This window comes from Lithobates pipiens, unplaced genomic scaffold (genome assembly GCF_037356315.1).
Source record: "Lithobates pipiens isolate NorthernLeopardFrog02 unplaced genomic scaffold, aLitPip1_a1.2 Scaffold_27, whole genome shotgun sequence".
In the NCBI taxonomy this organism is placed as follows: domain Eukaryota; kingdom Metazoa; phylum Chordata; class Amphibia; order Anura; family Ranidae; genus Lithobates; species Lithobates pipiens.
The window spans coordinates 54,037,862-54,060,460 of NW_027507788.1; positions in this window are offsets into that span (position 1 = coordinate 54,037,862).

Below are 22,599 nucleotides of genomic sequence, written 5' to 3' on the forward strand. Positions count from 1 at the left end.
GCCCTTCAGATCTGGTATGGATATTAAGGGGAATCCTACGCCAAAATGTAAAAAGAAAATGGCGTCGGGCCCTCCCAAAATCCATACCACACCATTATCCGAGCATGCAATCTGACAGGCTGCAGAAAAAAAGCGGGTGAGAGAGCACTTAACCGTACCAGGCTGCATGCCCTCAACATGGGGAGAGTGTTTTGAGGTCCCGCCAAAATAATTTGTCCCCATGTTGATGAGGACTAAAGCCTTTATTTAAAAAAAAATGTCCTGTGATGTCCATTCATCTTCAATCACAGCGTCCAATGGACCGAGAAAAAAAAAAGGGAAAAACTCTGCCTCCGGTTGATGATGCTATTGTCCCCATCAACATGGGGACAAGGTGTTTTGGGGCACCCCAAAACACCCTCCCCATTTTGAGGGCATGTGGTCTGGTATGGTTCATGAGGGGGGGTCTGGTATGGATTATGGGGGATTCCTACACCATTTTTTTTTGGTGCGGGTTCCCATTAACCACTTCAGCTCCGGACCAATAAACACCTTAAGGACCAGAGGTCTTTTTGCAATTTCGCACTGCGCTGCTTTAACTGGTAATTGCGCGGTCATGCAATATTGCACCCAAACGAAATTTGCGTCCTTTTCTTCCCACAAATAGAGCTTTCTTTTGATGGTATTTGATTGCCTCTGCGATTTTTTTTTTTTGCGATATAAATGGAAAAAGAGCGAAAATTTTGAAAAAAAAAGATATTTTCTTCTTTTTGTTATAAGAAAAATCTAATAAACTAAATTTTAGTCATACATTGAGGGCAAAATTTATTCAGCCACATGTCTTTAGTAAAAAAAATGTCAATAAGCGTATATTTTTTGGTTTGCGCAAAAGTTATAGCGTCTACAAACTAGAGTACATTTTCTGGAATTTACACAGCTTTTAATTTATGACTGCCGATCTCATTTCTTGAGGTGCTAAAATGGCAGGGCAGTACAAATCCCCCCCAAATGACCCCATTTTGGAAAGTAGACACCCCAAGGAAATTGCTGATAGGTATGTTGAGCCCATTGAATATTTATTTTTTTTGTCCTAAGGGATTGAATAATGACAAAAAAAAAATTTTTTTTACAAAAAGTTGTCACTAAATGATATATTGCTCACACATGCCATGGTTATATGTGGAATTGCACCCCAAAATATATTCCGCTACTTCTCCCGAGTATGGGGATACCACATGTGTGGGACTTTTTGGGAGTCTAGTCGCGCACGGCACCCCGAAAACCAATCACCACCTTCAGGATTTCTAAGGGTGCAAATTTTTGATTTAACTCCTCACTACCTATCACAGTTTCGAAGGCCATAAAATGCCAAAATAGCACAAAACCCCCCAAAATGACCCAATTTTGGAAAGTAGACACCCCAAGCTATTTACTGAGAGGCATGTTGAGTCCATGGAATATTTTATATTTTGCCACAAGTTGCGGGAATATTACAAACTTTTTTTTTTTTGCACCAAGTTGTCACTAAATGATATATTGCTCACACATGCTATGGGCATATGTGAAATGACACGCCAAAATACATTCTGCTGCTTCTCCTGAGTACGGGGATACCTGATGTGTGGGACTTTTTGGGAGTCTAGTCGCACACGGCACCCCGAAAACCAATCACCATCTTCAGGATTTCTAAGTGTGCAAATTTTTGATTTAACTCCTCACTACCTATCACAGTTTCGAAGGCCATAAAATGCCAAAATAGCACAAACCCCCCCAAATGACCCCATTTTGGAAAGTAGACACCCCAAGCTATTTACTGAGAGGCATGTTGAGTCCATGGAATATTTTATATTTTGCCAAAAGTTGCGGGAATATTACAAACTTTTTTTTTTTGTTGCACAAAGTTGTCACTAAATGATATATTGCTCACACATGCTATGGGCAGAAGTCAAATTACACCCCAAAATAAATTCTGCTGCTTCTCCCGAGTACGGGGATACCACATGTGGGGGACTTTTTGGGAGCCTAGCCACGTACGGGACCCCGAAAACCAAGCACTGCCTTCCGGATTTGAATATAAAATGCTACCACAAAAACCTGTTAGCGATGGCAGGGATCAGGCCTGACTCTGCGATCGCTGCAGTTATGTGTTTAGTGTTTTGTAAGTGACTGTGATCGATCGATACTGCACTTGGGTGGGCTGGGCAGAGGGGCAAAACGCAGGTGCTAGCAGGTATTTGGGCTGATCCCGCTAACAATGCGTTTTTTTGGAACCCTAAACTGCTGGGGACGCTAGTATAGATCTGATCAGATCAGATATTGATCTGTTCAGATTCTATAGCACTACGGGAGGTGTATGCTTTGCGTGTGGGTGTTAGCGGTACTGGCACTAACCTAGTGCTGCCTGGGGCGACGCAGACCCTGACCCTAAAACCTAATTGATATCACCCGCCGGGTGATCAGGGGGTTAAACCTTTATTGGGTAATAAATGGTGGGTGCCCTGATGCTATAAAAAACAAACTAACCAGAGTCACCCGTAACACTTATACGGTGATCAGTGGTGAAAGGGTTAACTAGGGGCAATCAGGGGGTTCAAATTTTTATTAGGTAGTATATGGGGGTCCCTGGCGCTATATAAAAACCTGACGGGGAACCTAAATAACTAACTGGCTAACCAGTGTCACCAGTGACACTTATACTGTGATCGCTGGTGAAAGGGGGTGAAAGGGTTAACTAGCAGCAATCAGGGGGTTAAAACCATTATTGGGTAGTATATCGGAGTACCTAGCGCTATAAAAACCTGGCGGTGAACCTAAAAAAATAACTAGCTACCTAGCGACTGTAGCGACACTAATGCAGCGATCAGAAAAACGATCGCTTAGTGACACTGGCAAAAGGGGGTGAAAGGGTTAACTAGCGGCAATCAGGGGGTTAAAACCATTATTGGGTAGTATATCGGGCTACCTAGCGATATAAAAACCTGGCGGTGAACCTAAAAAAATAACTAGCTACCTAGCGACACATGCAGCGATCAGAAAAATGATCGCTTAGTGACACTGGCAAAAGGGGGCGAAAGGGTTAACTAGGGGCAATCAGGGGGTTAAAACCATTATTGGGTAGTATATCGGGGTACCTAGCGCTATAAAAACCTGGCGGTGAACCTAAAAAAATAACTAGCTACCTAGCGACTGTAGCGACACTAATGCAGCGATCAGAAAAACGATCGCTTAGTGACACTGGCAAAAGGGGGTGAAAGGGTTAACTAGCGGCAATCAGGGGGTTAAAACCATTATTGGGTAGTATATCGGGGTACCTAGCGATATAAAAACCTGGCGGTGAACCTAAAAAAATATTGTTTGTGTGTCTGTGTGTACCTACATGTCAGTGTAGTGTTGGTGCACACTTACTATTAGTCTTCTCCTCGTAGTCCGGTCAAAAAGACCGCCCCGAGGAGAATGACATCACTTCCTCCTTCCTGTGTAAACAATACACAGTGGGAGGAAGCTTCTCATTGGCCAGGAGCGATCCAGAGGGGGTGGCCGAAAACGAACGGCCATCCCCTCATCACGGAGCGCTCCTGGAGCGAACCGGACCGCCGTAACCAGCGGGAGGGGGTCCGATCGGACCCCCACCCGCTGGAATGCAATCACGTACATCTACGTGATTGTGCCTGCCTGTGCCATTGTGTTGACGTACATTGGCAATACGGCGGTCCTGAAGTGGTTAATATCCATGCCAGACCCAAAGGGCCTGGTAATGGACTGGGGGGGACCCATGCCGTTTCTTATATAATAAGATATTATCTATATTTCTGGAATCCGGCAATACATTACAGCCGCAAGCAGTTTTAAATGAGATTTTCTCCTTTGTAAATGTCATTTTTCTATGGTACTGTTATGAACATGGGAAAGATGCACTACTTTACAGGCAGACTAAGGAGACCTCCAAGGCACAATATTTAACCGCTTGCAGACCAGCCACCGCAGTTTTACTGCAGCAGGCTGGCTCCGCGAAATCACGTTATTGTATGTGATCTCGCAAGGCTTGTCTAGCGGGTGCTCGCGCATGCCCGCCGCGAGCTCTGTGAGTCCAACAGTGGTTCCTGCGGACTCGATGTCCGCAGGCATACCCGCGATCACCTCACGGAGAGGAAGAACGGGAAGATGCTAATGTAAATAATCATCTCCCCATTCTGCCTAGGGACAGTGTCAGTGATCAGCTCTCCCTGTAATTGGGAGTGCTGATCAGTGATGTGTCACACACAGCCCCCCACCCCCCACCCCCCACAGTTAGAATCACTCCCCAGGGCACACTTAACCCCTTCACTGCCAGTCACATTTACACAGTAATCAGTGCATTTTTAATCGCACTGATCGCTGTATAAATGTGAATGGTCCCAAAATAGTGCCAAAAGTGTCCAATCTGTCCGCCATAATGTCGCAGTCATGGTAAAAATCACAGATCGCCACCATTACTAGTGAAAAAAAAAAAAAAAATGCCATAAAACTATCCCCTATTTTGTAGACGATATAACTTTTGTGCAAACCAATCAAAAACCACTTATTGTGATTTTTTTTAACCAACAATTTTGTTTGGGAGCCATGTCGCACGACCACGCAATTGTTAGTTAAAGTGACTCAGTGCCGAATTGCAAAAAATGCTCTGGTCTTTGGCCAGCCAAATCCTCCGGGGCTGAAGTGGTTAAAGGAATATTTTATTTTTATTGTTTCACTTTAAGCATTAGTAAAATCACTGCTCCTGAAAAAAACTGCAGTTTTTAAAACTATGTTTTGTATTGATACATTTCCCCTGGGGCAGGACCCAGGTCCCCAAACACTTTTTTGACAATAACTTGAATATTAACCTTTAAAATTAGCACTTTTAATTTCTCACATAGACTTTTAAAGGGTGTTCCCTGATTGCCCCTAGTTAACCCTTTCACCACTGATCACCGTATAAGTGTTACGGGTTAGTTTGCTTTTTATAGCATCAGGGCACCCACCATTTATTACCCAATAAAGGTTTAACCCCCTGATCACCCGGCGGGTGATATCAATTAGGTTTTAGGGTCAGGGTCTGCGTCGCCCCAGGCAGCGCTAGGTTAGTGCCAGTACCGCTAACACCCACACGTGAAGCATAAACCTCCCGTAGTGGTATAGAATCTGAACAGATCAATATCTGATCTGATCAGATCTATACTAGCGTCCCCAGCAGTTCAGGGTTCCAAAAAAACGCATTGTTAGCGGGATCAGCCCAGATACCTGCTGGCACCTGAGTTTTGCCCCTCTGCCCAGCCCACCCAAGTGCAGTATCGATCGATCACTGTCACTTACAAAACACTAAACACATAACTGCAGCGATCGCAGAGTCAGGCCTGATCCCTGCGATCGCTAACAGTTTTTTTGGTAGCATTTTATATTTAAATCCGGAAGGCAGTGCTTGGTTTTCGGGGTCCTGTACGTGGCTAGGCTCCCAAAAAGTCCCCCACATGTGGTATCCCCGTACTCGGGAGAAGCAGCAGAATTTATTTTGGGGTGTAATTTGACTTATGCCCATAGCATGTGTGAGCAATATATCATTTAGTGACAACTTTTTGTAAAAAAAAATTTTTTTTACATTTTTTGTCATTATTCAGTCCCTTGGGACAAAAAAAAAATATTTAATGGTCTCAACATGGCCCTCAGCAAATAGCTTGGGGTGTCTACTTTCCAAAATGGGGTCATTTGGGGGGGTTTTGTGCCATCTTGGCATTTTATGGCCTTCAAAACTGTGATAGGTAGTGAGGAGTAAATTCAAAAATTTGCACCCTTAGAAATCCTGAAGTTGGTGATTGGTTTTCGGGGTGCCGTGCGCGACTAGACTCCCAAAAAGTCCCACACATGTGGTATCCCCATACTCAGGAGAAGTAGCGGAATATATTTTGGGGTGCAATTCCACATATAACCATGGCATGTGTGAGCAATATATCATTTAGTGACAACTTTTTGTAAAAAAAATTTTTTTTTAAATTTTTTGTCATTCAATCCCTTGGGACAAAAAAAATAAATATTCAATGAGCTCAACATACCCATCAGCAATTTCCTTGGGGAGTCTACTTTCCAAAATGGGGTCATTTGAGGGGGGGGTGTGTACTGCCCTGCCATTTTAGCACCTCAAGAAATGAGATAGGCAGTCATAAATTAAAAGCTGTGTAAATTCCAGAAAATGTACTCTAGTTTGTAGACGCTATAACTTTTGCGCAAACCAAAAAATATACGCTTATTGAAATTTTTTTTACTAAAGACATGTGGCTGAATAAATTTTGCCCTCAATGTATGACTAAAATTTAGTTTATTCGATTTTTTTTACCATTTATATCGCAAAAAATAAAAATCGCAGAGGCAATCAAATACCATCAAAAGAAAGCTCTATTTGTGGGAAGAAAAGGACGCAAATTTCGTTTAGGTGCAATATTGCATGACCGCGCAATTACCAGTTAAAGCAGCGCAGTGCGAAATCGGAAAAAGACCTCTGGTCCTTAAGGTGTTTATTGGTCCGGGGCTGTAGTGGTTAAAGTGAAACAATAAAAGTGTGATATTCTTTTAACCACTTTCAGACCTGACCATTTTGCTGGCTTAAGACCAGACCACTTTTTGCGATTCGGCACTGCATCATTTTAACTGACAATTGCGCGATCGTGCGACGTGGCTCCCAAACAAAATTGACGTGCTTTTTTTTTACCACAAATAGAGCTCTATCTTGGTGGTATTTGATTACCCCTGCGTGACAATTTTGAAAAAAAATCATTATTTTTTACATTTTGCTATAATAAATATCCCCCAAAAATGTATATAAAAAAAAAATTTTCCTCAGTTTTGGCCAATACGTATTCTTCTACATATTTTTGGTAAAAAAATCGCAATAAGCGATTATTGATTGGTTTGCGCAAAAGTTATAGCGTTTACAAAATAGGGGATAGTTTTATTGTATTTTATTATTTTTATTAATAATTTTTTTTTACTAGTAATGGTGACGATCAGTGATTTTTATTGTGTCTGCGACATTATGGTGGACACATCAAACATTTTTGACACATTTTTGGGACCATTGTCATTTATACAGCAATCAGTGCTATAAAAATGCACTGATTCCTTTGTAAATGACACTGGCATTGAAGGGGTTAACCATTAGGTGGCAGTCTAGGGGCGTGTTCCTAACTGTGGGGTTGTGGCTGTGTTGTACACATCACTGATCTTTGCTCCAATCACAGGGACTGTTTCTACGCAGAACGGGGAGATGTTTGTTTACTTTAGCATCTCCCCGTTCGTCCTCCCCGTGAGACGATCGTACTCATGGAGGTCCCGAACGGCGCGCGTGCAATGGAGCAACGTAAATGTGTGTGCGCTGGTTGGGAAGTGGTTACATTTTGTACCTGGGGGGTGTCTATAGTATGCCTGTAAAGTGGCACATGTTTCACGTGTTTAGAACAGTCTGACAGCAAAATTACATTTTTAAAGGAAAAAAATTATTTAAAACTACTCGTGGCTATAATGAATTGTTGGGTCCGGCAGAGCACCCCCCCTCCTGAACCGTACCAGGCCCCATGCCCTCAACATTGGTATGGTGCTTTGGGTTAGCACCCCCCCAAAACACCTTATCCCCATGTTGATGGGGAGAAGGGCCTCATCCTCACAACCCTTGCCCTGTGGTTGTGGGGGTCTGCAGGTGGGGGGCTTATCAGAATCTGGAAGCCCCCTTTAACAAGGGGACCCCCAGATCCCACTCCCCTTGTGTGAATTGGTAATGGGGTACAAATGTACCTACTATTTCACTAAAATAGTGTCAAAAATTTTAAAAAAGAAAAGAGATGGTTTTTGACAATTCCTTTATTAATATCCTTTTCTTTCCCCGCTTCTTCTTCCATCTTCTTTTTTCTGGTCTTCCTTCGGTGTTCTTCTTCCTCCATCTTCTTCTTCCCCCGCTTCTTCCTCTGGTCTTCTCATCTGGCATCTTCTTCTCTGCTTCGTCCTCCGCACGATCCACCCCAGTGGGAGTCTTCCGCTGTGTGATGCTTCTGTGTGACCCTGCCCCCCTCTGACGCATGGGGACTTTCCTATGGCTTTCCCCATGTTGTCAGAGGGGGCGGGTCACCCGTTTACCCCATTACCAATTCACACGGGGGGGGCCGGGATCTGGGGGTACCCTTGTTAAAGGGGACTTCCAGATTCCGATAAGCCCCCTGCCCGCAGACCCCCACAACCACTGGGCAAGGGTTGTGGGGATGAGGCCCTTCTCCCCATCAACATGGGGACAAGGTGCATTGGGGCCCAAAGCATCCTCCCAATGTTGAGGGCATGTGGCCTGGTATAGTTCAGGAGGAGGACGGCCACTCTCTTGTCCCCCTTTTCCTGCGGCCTGCAGGGTTGTGTGCTTGGATAAGGGTCTGGTATGTTTTTGGGGGGACCCACGCCATTATTTTTTGGTGTGGGGTTCCCCTTGACTTCCATACCAGACCCGAAGGGCCCGGTATAGAATTTGGGGGGGACCCCCATGCATTTTTTTTTAAATTTGGGAGAAATCCTTGGCCGTTTTTATCAATGAACTTTTATGTGTATTGCCAGACCAACAATTCATTATAGCAGCGAGTCGTTTTAAATTACTTTTTTTCCTTTAGAAATGTCATTTTGCTGTCAGACTGTTCTAAACATGGGAAACATGCATCACTTTACAGGCATACTATAGACACCCCCAGGTATGAAATTTTAAGGAATATTACACTTTTATTGTTTCACTTTAAGCATTATTAAAATCACTGCTCCCAAAAAAATTTCCATTTCTAAAACTTTTTTTGCATAGATACATGTGCCATAGGACAGGACCCAGGTCCCCAAAACCTTTTATGACAATACCATGTATATAAGCCTTTAAAATTAGCACTTTTGATTTTTCATGTTCGTGTCCCATAGACTTTAACAGTGTTCGCATGTTCGAACAAATTTTTTGCCTGTTCGCATGTTCATGTGATCCTTTGCTCCAACAACCACGAGGCATCACAGGCATCAGGGCTGTGCTCCCTGAGCAGCAGATATGACACACGGCCGGACGGGAGAAATGCATCAGGCAGGCACTCAACCCTACCACTGAGCCTACCCGACCTGCAGAGCTCTATGTCTGATCTCAAGATTGACATTCAGGCAGTAGCTATCTGCCTCTGAGATGTGGAGCAGACCATGCAACTTCACTCTGCAGCCATAAGGTAAGTTCAACGCATGTATGACACACAATTGTCCAATCTCTTTGACCTGCACCGCCAAGTGCAGGATCTTGATAACCGGGGCTGCAGACATAATGTCAGAGTATGGCGAATGCCTGAGGGGATAGAAATAGGGACCCTGCCACAAACCATCTGCACCATTTTTAATGATCTGCTTAGTCATCCTGCAGACTACCCTATTGAGGTGGAAAGGCTACACCGTGCTCTTAGGCCCCAACCCTGGGACAATGAACTCCCAAGGGATGTAATATGCTATGTAGTTAACTTTCCTCTTAAGGAGATTCTGAGAAAAGCTAGGGAAAGAGGCCACATATTGCACAATGGTACTGAGATCAAGCTGTTTGAGTACCTTTCCCAAATTACTTTGCAGAATAGACAGGCTCTACACCCACTGCTGGACCTACTAAGATCTCGCAACATCCAATACCACTGGAAGTTCCCATTTGGCCTGTCTGCCTCCGCTAGAGGCCGCACTGCTCTCCTGCGATCACCAGAAGACCTACAAGCCTTCTGCAAACAGCTCAATCTACCCCTGATGGATCTTCAGAAATGGTGTGCTTTCCAACGGAACCTTGGTGCCCAGTATCTCACAATCCTTCTCCGAAAGCGCAAAGGCAACACTCTAGACCAGTGATGGCGAACCATGGCACTCCAGATGTTTTTGAACTACATTTCCCATGATGCTCTTGCACTCTGCAGTGTAGTTGAGTATCATGGGAAATGTAGTTCCAAAACATCTGGAGTGCCAAGGTTCGCCATCACTGCTCTAGACTATGGAGACCAGATCCTTCCACACCCAGTGCTCATTTACCTCGTCGAGATATTAACCAGCACAGCCCTGAATCTGCGGCAACCCCCCGCAGGGATTGCCTGGAGGCCTGAAGTTCGCTCTGAATCCATGTGACTACCTGTTCGTGACCACACACTAAGATTTGATTGTTTCAACCCAGTTCACTTTACTTCTGTTTGACCAAACTTTTGGGCAGTCCCCTAACACATGCAAACAGAGTTATACTGAACTTGGCTCAAGCTTTACTCACCCTCCTCTATATATCAAGTCATGGGCAACCTGCCATGATTCCATCAGAAGCCATCAGGGGTTGATATACTGACACTGTATCCATTCTTGTAACGCACCTTGAAAACCCCTGCGGACCACTACCTCATAATGAGAACTGTTCAACACCCCAGTAGCCTGGGACACTCCTGTTCAATGCCCAAGTAGCCTGGGACACTCCTTGAACTTTGCCTACCACACTGTGATTTCGGATGGACACCTGATGCCCCCAGCTGGAGAATTCACCGTTTTAATAACAGGGGCTTCCCCCCCAACCCTTTTTGTATTTTTATTTATATTTATTCTTTTTAGCAAATAGCTGCATGATATGTGCCTATATATATATATATATATATATATATATATATATATATAATATATATAATATATCCCATAGATAGCTGATGCTGATATACATATTCTCCCTTAAGCCTTCCCAAGGTTGCAAAAAGCTCTCTTCTGAAGCCTGTTGATGGTCCCTGTCTGGCAATAGCTACACCAGGATATGGCGGTACCCATTAACTGTTACAGTAAGAATCCCTAACTGACTAGAAGAATCAAAACTTCTTTTGTTTTACCTTGGTTGTTATGGGTGGCACCTGTGATCCGTGGGGACTCCATGTGTTATTTTTATACATATTAGATGTCCCTTAAGACAATAACAACATGAGAATAGGAGGTCTTATGGGGTGGAACTATTGTTTTCTGTCTAGCTTTTGGGGTACTGACCTCTGGAAATACATTCAGAAATCTGTAAATACCACCGTTGCACCTCCCTCGGGTGCCCTGATTGCTAATGTGGGGGAGAATTAATGTTCTCTCTCTAAATGTGGACACCCTGAACTATTTACATCAGCATCACAACGCCCTGTTGTTCTAATGTATTTTACCTGGGTTGGTCTAACAAACGCATTTCTAACAGGTAATTAAGACCAAGTTAACTTTAAACAACATTCTTTAATATAAGGTTCCCGTTTAGAATTTTACGGCACTTGCGAAATGGTAGCAGCAATACTTACTCTTTATTATTGTTAGAATGTTTTACAGAAATCCAGCTTGCCCTTCCTTTCCCTTATTGTTCCTCACTAAACTACAGCTTCCTAGATCCTCCATATTACAGCAGTATGTGTTTCCTGACATTACCACTGTCCCCCTACAGCAGCCTACTATCTCTTAGATGGACTAGTATATCTATTCACACCTCTGGTATCTCCTTCTTTCCACGGCTTGTAATACTTACAAATTTACTTTTCCTCCCTCCTGCTGCTCAGTTCTCTTCCCCTCTTTTTATTTCCCCCTCTTCTATCCACTAGTATCCCCCTTTTTTTGTGTCCCCTCCCCTTTTCCTATCTACTTTATTTCTATCCCTTGTCCCTCCCTCCCTACCACTCATCTACATCAGCTCACTTTCCAGTTAAGCCTCCTCTGGGTCTTCAGGCATCCTCTAAACGGTGGGATAGTGAATGTGCTTTTCACAGCTTTGACTCTAGCCCCAACTGAACCATGCAGAAAGACTTAAAATCCAGGTGCCCTCAATCATTGAAGTGTGTCTTGCTTAAAGTGGGAGTAAACCCAGTTTCAAAAAACACTTACATTCCTGGCATTCCAGAAATGCTAACTTTCACATTGGTTGTGCTCTCAACCAAACTTTCAAACCACCCAATGGCTGGTTTCATAACTGATCACATGTGCAGCATTATGGCAGTTGAAGAATCATTAGAGGCCAAGATGGCAGCTTCCTTGACTGAAAACGATAGAAGGGTTTACTTCCACTCTAATGTGAAAGGTTTAAATGTGGCAGAAAAAACAATCGCAGGTCATGTCCGCCCTTAACAAACACATAGCCCAAACCCATTTCCGCTCAGATTCCATCCCCAAACTTGCTAACAACCTCTGTCACATGGCTACTCCCTCCACAAATCCTACCGCAAAGACTAAAGGGGTGTCCATATTAATATCCAAGCACACACCATTCCAGTTGTCAGTCACCTTGGTAGATCCAGAGGGTAGGTTTCTCTTTACCAAGGTCCTGTTCACCACTGACACTGGCGAATATTTACTCTCCAAATGAATGCCAAGTCTCCTTCTTTAGGAAACTCAGTGATCTTCTGCTTTCATTTAGGAGGGCATGGTCCTTCTGGGGGAGACTTTAATGTTCCACTGAACCCAGAGATTGACACCTCCTCAGGGACCTCCACATTGACATACCAAGCCCTGCGCCAGATCAAATTATAGATTCAAGGACTAGCTTTACACGATATGTGGCACACATTATTCCCCTTGGACAAGAACTATACTTTCTATTCCATTCATTTAAAAAATACTCCCGAATAGACTATTTATTTCTCTCCCAGCCTAACCTGACTTACTTTACGCATGCGACAATAGACCCGATGTTCATTTCGGACCACCATCCTATCTTGGTCACCCTCTGTCACACGGCCATTCACTCCACAAATCCTACTGCAAAGACCAAAGGGGTGTCCATACTAATATCCAAGCACACACCATTCCAATTGTCAGTCACCTTGGTAGATACGGAGGGTAGGTTTCTCTTTACCAAGGTCCTGTTCACCTCTAAACCACTGACACAGGCGAATATTTACTCTCCAAATAAATGCCAAGTCTTCTTCTTTAGGAAACTCAGTGATCTTCTGCTCTCATTTGGGAGGGCATGGTCCTTCTGGGGGAGACTTTAATGTTCCACTGAACCCAGAGATTGACACCTCCTCAGGGACCTCCACATTGACATACCAAGCCCTGCGCCAGATCAAATTACAGCTTCAAGGACTAACTTTAGACGATATGTGGCACACATTATTCCCCTTGGACAAGAACTATACTTTCTATTCCATTCATTTAAAAAATACTCCCGAATAGACAATTTATTTCTCTCCCAGCCTGACCTGACTTACTTTACGCATGCGACAATAGACCAGATGTTCATTTTGGACCACCATCCTATCTTGGTCATCCTGACATTCCCAGAATCAGTTCCTAGAATAAAAATCTGTCCTTGCTCAAAGATGCAGAATTTCCTGCCAGCCTAAGAGTCCCTGCTTCAACTATATTTTGCGGCGAATGCCTCCCCAGACATCTCTCCAGTCACACTCTGGGAGGCCCGCACGTGCATGATTCGGGGGGAACTTATTTCTCAAGCAGCAAAAGGCAACATCAGGAAACTGTTGAGAGGTTAATTGATAAAATGAAGAAGCTTGAAGTCTCCTATAAATCCTCACATTCACAGCAGTCCCTTCAAGAGCTATCGCACACCTGCTCTCTTTTACTAGAGGAGCTTGGGAAACGCAAAAGATGGTGCTATGTACTCCATCAAAGAGTGTTCTATGAGCAAGGTAATAAGTGTGGGAGACTCCTGGCATGAGCGGTACGAGCCTCCAGACCCTCACACACAACCCATCATATTCGTGATCAACAAGGCCCACCTTTCTCTTGAAATGAAGACATAGCAAAAAAATGTTAACGTTATTATTCAAAACGATACAATTTAAATTCTGTAAGTCAGAATCCACATCAGTTAGAAAACATATCAGAAGTAATCAGGAATTTCTTAGCTCAATATAGCCCGAAGCCAATTCCACAAATACAGGCTGAGGATATGGAACAACCCTCCTCCATAAAAGAGCTCCAGACCGCCCTAAAACAAATGAAATCAGGAAAGAGCCCAGGCCCAGATGGGTTCACACTTCAATATTACAAATGCTTTTTTACTGTCCTGTCCCCTAGGTTGATGTCCACCTTTAATGCCTTATCCATCATTAGCCTATATGTTAGAGGCCCACATAATGGTTATACCAAAAGAGGGTAAGGATACTACACAAGTGTAAAACGATAGACCTATATCCCTGCTTAACGTGGACACCAAACATTATGCCAAGCTACCAGCCAATAGGTTGTCCCTGCTCCTACCCAACTTTATTTCCCTGGATCAGGTGGGCTCTGTTCCTGGTAGAGATGCCAGGGATAAGATTATCAGAGCATTGAATCTCCACCACTGGCTCACGATCCAGAGGTTTCTTCTTATCCCTAGATGCAGAGAAGGCATTCGACAGAGTGGCCTGGGACTACCTGCACAACGTCCTGAATGACTATTGGCCTTCGCCTTCACATGTTGTACCACATTTCATCATTACACTCCACCCCTTCTGCAAGCGTGTGAGTTAATCGTCACCTGTTGAACGTCTTCACAATAAGCACTGGAACCAGACAGGGCTGCGCTTTGTCCTCCCTGATTTTTGTTCTAATTCTGTAACCTTTTCTTAACCGACGTAACCCCAACATTAAAGGCTTTCAGATACAAGATAGGGAGTACAAGGTTGCAGCTTTTGCAGACGATATCCTTTTATCCCTGACTTCCCACATATCTCTTTACCTAACTTGCGGAAAGACATAGAGAACTTTGGGAACCTGTCATATCTAAAAATTAACTATACTAAATCGCATGCCCTGAATGTCTCCCTTATAAAAGAAGGCCAGAACTCCTTCCCATTCTTATGGAACATGAATACCATTACTTATCTAGGTATTCAGGTTGCAGCCAAATTATCAGATTTAGACTTAAAAAACTGGGGGAATCTCAATGTCTCATGGTTCAGATGATACTAAAAATGATAATCTTACCACACCTTTTATACCTTGTACAGACAATCCCAATTAAAATGCTGGCCCCCGTTCTTTGCAGCCTATAAGAAGGCTTGCTCACTGTTTATATATAAAAAAAAAACACCTGTATTAAGTACTCTCGACTCATCCGCTCAAAAACTAATGTGGCATTGGATTGCCAGACCTCCATAAATATGTGGAATATGTACAAATACCCCCCCAAACAGGAAAGTCTGGGTGGTCTTAGAAAAATCGTTCACATGACTCCCTCTCAGTTCTTTATCGTGGACACTCCCTCATCACTGGCCACAAGAGACCCTGATACACCCTCTTGTGCAACCTTCCCTTGAAGTTTTTAAGCAAACGTCAAAGAATGCAGCATTTTCTTTTGCCCCGGGACCTCTAACCACACTAAGGGGAAACTTCACACTGGAAGCCTCCAACTCCTTCCTAAGACAAGAGTGGTCCCATGACAAGGTATTAGCACATCAAATTTTTTTCACATGGATCCCCTCATTCATGTGAGAACTTGGTATCTATGTCCCTTTCCAACATACAGGCAGATACGACACTTTCTCTCCTCTCAAGCGACAATGGAGACCTGGACGAGACCACTTACACCCTTTGAATCTTTATGTATAAGACCTCCCCCACAAAGACACTTGATTTCATGCATATATAGTATACTCATAGGAGACCCCTCTAGTTCTCTAGAATCAGCACGTATAGCTTGGGTGACATACCTCCAGATATCCCTCTCTGACTAAGATTGGCCTCATTCATGGTGATCCACACACACTCCAACGATTAGAGAATGATTCATTAGGATTTCCAGTACAGAGAAAAGGGAAGAGCTAGTTCACATAGTTCACATATCTCAAGAGCGAATTCAAAAATTCACAAAAACATGGGCATGCTGGACTCACGTCAAAACAACTCAGCGCTTTCAAACCCATGGCTTCTGAACTCAAACTGTCGCTTCATTGGCAGTAAAAGAAAAGAAAACTGGTGACTAGTCACTGGTTTTGATATGTCCATATGCCCTGCATCCTTCCCCCCCCCCCCAAAGTGCCACCCCCCTTAGTTTTTTTCCTTTTTCTTTTCTCTCTCTCTCCCCCTTATCTCTCCTTTTTCTCTTTCCTTCTTTTTCATTCTCCTACTATCCCTCCTCCTTGTAAGAACCGGCTCCTTAGGCCACCTTATACGGTTCTACTGATGCATCCCATTAGTTACACATTGAGGGAAAAAGAAGAGAAGAAGAGAAGGTGACAGCGACAGAAGACTGGGCCACCGCTAGTAAAAGAGCTATAGGAAGATAGCGGAGGCCCAGCAAGAAGAACCGAAGAGGGGGACAAGACCCCCGAAGAGGGGGACAAGACCCCGAAGTCGGAAGAAGAGGCAGCGGTGACAGAAGACCGGGCACCGCTAGTAAAAGAGCTGGAAGAAGAAAGCGGAGGCCGGGCAAGAAGAACCGAAGAGGGGGACAAGACCCCCGAAGTCGGAAGAAGACCTCTGGATGGTGACAAATAAGAAAGCCGGGCTCCTCCGCTAGTCCAGCGAGAAGACCCCCCAAGACAGAAGACCACCGGAGCTGTGCAATAAATTATTTTAAAAACATGTGTTGTGTTTTTTTCTTTATGCTTTTTTTCAACAGGTGAATAGGTAGGGGTACCCCAATACTCATTCACATAGGGTGGATGGCCGGTATCTGGGGGCCTTCTTATTAAAATGGGCTCCCGGATTCCGATAAGCCCCCCGCCCGCATGACCCCGACAACCAACGGCCAGGGTTGTCGGGAAGAGGCCCTTGTCCTCATCAACATGGGGACAAGGCCGCAGGGCCCCCCCTTCCCCAAAGCACCCCCCCATGTTGAGGGCACGCGGCATGGTACGGCTCGCTCGTCCCCACCCCCTTTCCTGACCGGCCGGCTGCATGCTCGGATAAGGGTCTGATATGGACCCTGGGGGGGACCCCCACACTGTTTTTTCGGCATAGGGCTTCCCCTTTAAGTCCATACCAGGTGACGGAGCCAGCGAGGTGTCAATCTCTCCGATGGAGGCGGCAACATTGACGTCCTTTGCTAGTTCCATCTACCTGGGGCCACGTGCAAAATGAACTGATTATTCTCCGTTCATTTCAAAAGTCCAGCGCCATAGTCCGGCTTTGTCCGCCGGAAAATTCCGGTCGAGTGTGGGTGGGCAGGTCCATCGTTCGGAAAGTCCGGCGGACCTGAGCTGCCAAGTCCGGCGGGTGTACAGCCGGACTAGGTCCACCACACTAATTCCGCCGGAAAGTCAGATCGTGTGTACATGGCATTAGTAGTTTATAAAGGTATCTACAATTTCTGGAAGGCATGAAGTAATCCTACAAATAGTTGTCATAATGGCAAGTATAACAGTAGAAGTGGAATTTGCTCTTGATATGATCTACACCAGGGGTCTCCAAACTTTCTAAACAAGGGACCGTTTTACTGCTTCTACAGGCTTTGGGGGGCCAGACTGTTGCCACTGGGAGTAGAAAAGGTCCTGATGTCAGTAGGAAGAAAACTATGCCATATCTTTGGTGTCAGTGGGAGGAAGTGTACTCCATCGTTGGTGTCATTGGGCCCAATTGTTGGTGTAATTTGGGAGGAATTGTGCCCCATTGTTGGTGTCATGGAGACCAATTGTTGGTGTCACTTGGAGGAATGGTGCTCCTTCATTAGTGTCAGTGGTGAAGTTGTGCCCCAATGTTGGTGTCAGTGGGAGGAATTGTACTCCATCGTTGGTGTCATTGGGCCCAATTGTAGGGGTCATTGGGAGGAATTGTGTCCCATCATTGATGTCATTTTGCCCAATAGTTGTTTTGAGTCAGAGGAATTGTGCCCCATCATTGGTGTCATTGGGAGGACTTGTGCCCCTTCACTGGTTTCAGTTGGGGTGGGGGGAATTATGCCCTATTTTTGGTATCAGTGGATAAAATAATGCCCCAAGGGCAAGGTAATAGCAAGCAAAGGGTCGCATCTGGCCCCCGGGCCACAGTTTGGAGACCACTGATCTACACTCTCTTCCTCTTCATAAAATCATATTTAAAAAAAAAAAGTGTGTTCTCTGCTTTTGTTAGAGATATATTTTTTATACTCCTACTGCTTATTTGACCAATTAGAACATGTAGTAGGAGAAGGGATATCCATATATTGTTTTTCTGATAAAGTAACTTCCTAATGTCACACTCTTTTGGTACATTCCCTAATTTTCAAATTTTGTTGTATTAATAGTCTTCAAAGGAAGACCTTAAAGTGATTGTAAAGGATCATTTTTTATTTTTTTTAAATAACAAATATATCATACTTACCTCCACTGTGCAGCTCGTTTTGCACAGAGTGGCTCTGGGGTTCCCTGGGGGCTCTTGCAGCTCCTCCCCATATCAGATAACCCCCTAGGAGAAGCGCTCTCCTGAAGAGGTTACATTGTGTGATCACTCCCGTGCCCAGCATTTGCATCCACAGACATGAATTACAGACTCGGCCCTGGCCCCTGGCACCCACGTCATTAGATTTGATTGACAGCAGCAGGAGCCAATGACTGCATTGCTATCAGTCTATTCAATCAAGAGCCAGGACCCCATGGAGAGGGGGACAGCACTAAGATGCATTAAGGTGAAAAAACACGAGGGTTTGCAACTCCTCTAAGAGAATCCCAGAACACCCCTAGAAAAAAGGTACCAGTATTTATTTCAATAAACTCCCTCAGGGATATCCACACAACCTCTGGGGACTCAATTAGCTCTAGCCAAAAGGGGTTTTTCTTTTACTTTCATTCTACTGGGCGGTGACTCCCCCTAATGGCATTGAAAGTATCAATAGTGAAGGATCTAAGAGGCCTCTGGGCATATCATTTATACTTGTTACAAGACATAATAAATGGTCATTGCCCAGGGCTAAAATAATTATCAAAAGGCTGGAATGGGTTCAAGAAAAGCAGGAATATTGAAAGTTAGTTGGGTTTCACAGCCAACTTGACCACTGGGCATTTAAACTTTCAGTGCTCTCACACTTTGAATGGCAATTACTCAGTCATGCAAAACTGTACCCATATGCATTTTTTTCGTTTTTTTCACACTAAAAGAGCTTTATTTTGGTGCTATTTAATAATCGCTGGGTTTTTTATTTTATGCTCTATAAACGAAAAAAATAAAAATACACTTTTCTTTGTTTCGGTTATAAAATTTTGCAAATTAGTAATTTTTCATAATACATGTTGTCCTATTTTTTTTCTGCTACATATCTTTGGTAAAAATAATCCAAATCTGTGTATATTATTTGGTATGTGTGAAGGCTATAGAGTCCACAAGCTATGGTGCCAATAACTGAAAATTGATCACACCTGAATTACTGACGGCCTATCTCATTTCTTGAGACACTAATAAGCCAGGACAGTACAAATACCCCCCAAATAACCTCTTTTTGGAAAATAGACATCCAAAGGTATTTAGAAAGAGGCACGGTGAGTCTTTTTAAGTTTTATTTTTTCCCACAAAGAACACCCCAACGTATAATCTATGAGACATATTGAGTCTTTTGAACATGTACATTTTTCTACAAGTTTTTGGAAAATGTGGAAAGAAAATGAAAACATTTTTTTTTTTTTTACACAATGTGTTAAATATACTGTGTAAATTTACAACTAAGTACTGGAAAATAATGGTTGACCACACAAAATATTGACAGTTTGGGCCCAATGTGGACATTTTCACTTAGGGGTATACTCACTTTTGTTGCCAGCGGTTTAGACATTAATGGCTGTGTGTTGAGTTATTTTGAGGGGACAGCAAATTTACACTGTTATACAAGCTGTACTCTCACTACTTTACATTGTAGCAAAGTGTAATTTCTTCAGTGTTGTCACATGAAAAGATATAATATAACATTTACAAAAATGTGAGGGGTGTACTCACTTTTGTGAGATACTGTGTGTGTGTGTGTGTGTGTGTATATGTATATATATATATATATATATATATATATATATATATATATATATATACTCTGCATTCAGTGTAGCCTATGTATACAGTACATTCGGTGGTGTATAGTTTCTAATAATCTGTGTCTACAGTCAACAGAAGTGGGCTTGTCCTTTTTTTCTGCTGCTGGCAGTGTCCTTGAGCCACAACATGCAGATGAGTTGGTGGAGTGGATAAGGAAGCCGTCCTCATCCTCCTCATCCTCTGTCACCCAGGCTCAGAGTAGTTTGCCTTCCAACGCAGCTGCCAAAGCAGTCTATTGCACCACCCCCTTTTGATTCTTGTTCTCTATCCATCTAAAGTTCTCTAGAATGTTATTACCCCCGACGTATATGCGTTTTCCAACAGATATTCTTCCTTCTCCCCAAAGCTCCCACCTCAATCCCTTTGCCTTCCCTCCTTAGTCCTCCTTCCTATCCAATACCATATCCTCCCAGCTCTTTTTTTTCCCCAAGTCCCATTTTTTTTGTTCTTCGCCCCTTATTTACTTTTCCCTCATTTCATGCACATCTGAATAATCTCAACTCTCCCATCTCTCTTTCTCTGTACTGCTACCTAACACCTTGTTCTGGAGTGCCTACTGGAAGATATATGGTGTGATGACAGTACTACCCACCCACACAACCTAGGTTTATTGGTAATAGTAACCACATGCTTCATATGGTGTTCTTTTTACATACTACCTAAACCTGTATTTTCTTGAAACATCAGTTTGTTCTATGCAGATCCTGTTCTTTTTTCTGCATACAATATTTGGCATACAAATTTTCAATATGTTTTGTAAAAAGGAAAACCCTGAATAAAAATGTATTGAAAGAAAAAACTCAAAGACACAATGCATCCATACTCCAGACTGCAAATTCAATCATTCAGCAAACCCTGAATTTAAAATGCACTTATGTGCCATTCCATATTCCCTAGCAACCAGCAGTTAAAGCTCAAAAATCAAAACTATACTCAGCAAGTCTACTGTCCACTTTCTTCTGAAATCACCAAGGCATACAATAACATAAGTACAAAAGGAAAAAAAGTCAAGGTTTTTAGATGTCAAATGATGAGTCCCAAAAGATCAAAAATGTTCACAATAAAACAACATAACAAACCTTGTCTGATTGCATTTGCAGTCTGGAGTATGGGTGTGGTGTTTCACACATAAGTATTATCAAACTTGAGAATATAAAACATTTTTTTTTAACTTCATAGCAATAATGGTAAATGGTAATTTGAGCAAAATATAGTTTCATTGGTTTTACATAAGGCATTTGATGGAGGTAGTAACAATTTTTATTAAGATAGTTTTAGTGGTTATTAGTGAATCTAAAATAGCTATATTGTAATTATACTCCAACGATATTAGGTTAACTATAATGTTCACTATAGTATTTACTTCTTCAGACAGTAGGAAATGAGCACAACACTATTATTATTATTAACAAACTAAAAAGATAATTTACAAATAAATATATGACCATTGTTTAGACCCACGGGTGACTGCTCAAATCCCAACACCTCACATACATTTTTAACCTTGCGTTAAAAAAATAACGGTAAGCAAAGCATGCTTCTCATGATTCCAAATAACTTGACCACTTAAAGACTGGGCCTATTTTTTACATTTGGTGTTTACAATTTAAAATCATTTTATTTTGTTTGCTAGAAAATTTCTAATGCCGCATACACACGGTTGGAATTCCGGCCAGAAAAAGACAGATGAGAGCTTTTCACCGGAAAATGCGACCGTGTGTATGCTCCATCGGAATTTAGCTGTCTGAATTTCCGCCAGACAAAAATTGATAGCATGTTCTCAATTTTCCCGATGGAAAAACGTTCTATCTGTAATTCCGATTGTGTGTATGCAATTCCGACATGCCAAAAAATCATGCATGCTCTGAATCCAGTAAGAGACGGAACCGCTCAGTCTGGTAAAACTAGCATTCGTAATGGAGATAGCAGATTCGTCACACTGCAAATTTTTAAATTGTTCAATGCCACGCATTCTCTTCTTTATTTAATGCTAGAAGAATGAAGTTGTTTTGCTGCTCATATTCACACAGAGTTATCACCAACTTATTTTATTATTTCTAGGTATCTCCTGAATAATCTTTATTTGAATTTAAGCCATATCTACATAATATATATGTTTTTTTTTTTTTTTGTAAAGTCCTTTTTTTTTCATTAATATAAATTTTGGGATTATTGTATTATTTTCTCGTGCTCTCCTTTTTATTTTTTTATGTCACATTTCCACAACACCATTATTATGTTGTATTTGTAAACCTGTTTGTTGTTGGTGTCCCTTGTTAATTTTGACATTGTATTTTTGAAATGTACCTGCCTACTCACCCAAAAATTTTATATTTGCTATTTGAAGAAAAACACATAGGCAAATATTTTCTTGAAAAAAAAATCTGAATTTATTTAACATCATAAAAACAAAATAAAGAAGGCAATGCTGGAGAAAGTGCTTGAATTTGCGAAGCCTTTGGCCCCCAAGGCACACATGAACTTTGTGGCTCAAAAACTTGGTAGCTTGAGAAGTCCATATAGGAAGGAGGTCAGTCTGGTCCAGGAATCCCAGAGAACAGGAGCAGCAGCAGATGATATATGTACCCAGGCTGTGGTACTACAACAGGCTGTGTGTTCTTCAGACCATACTGAAGGCAGGCAATCACTTTATTGTCTTCCGTA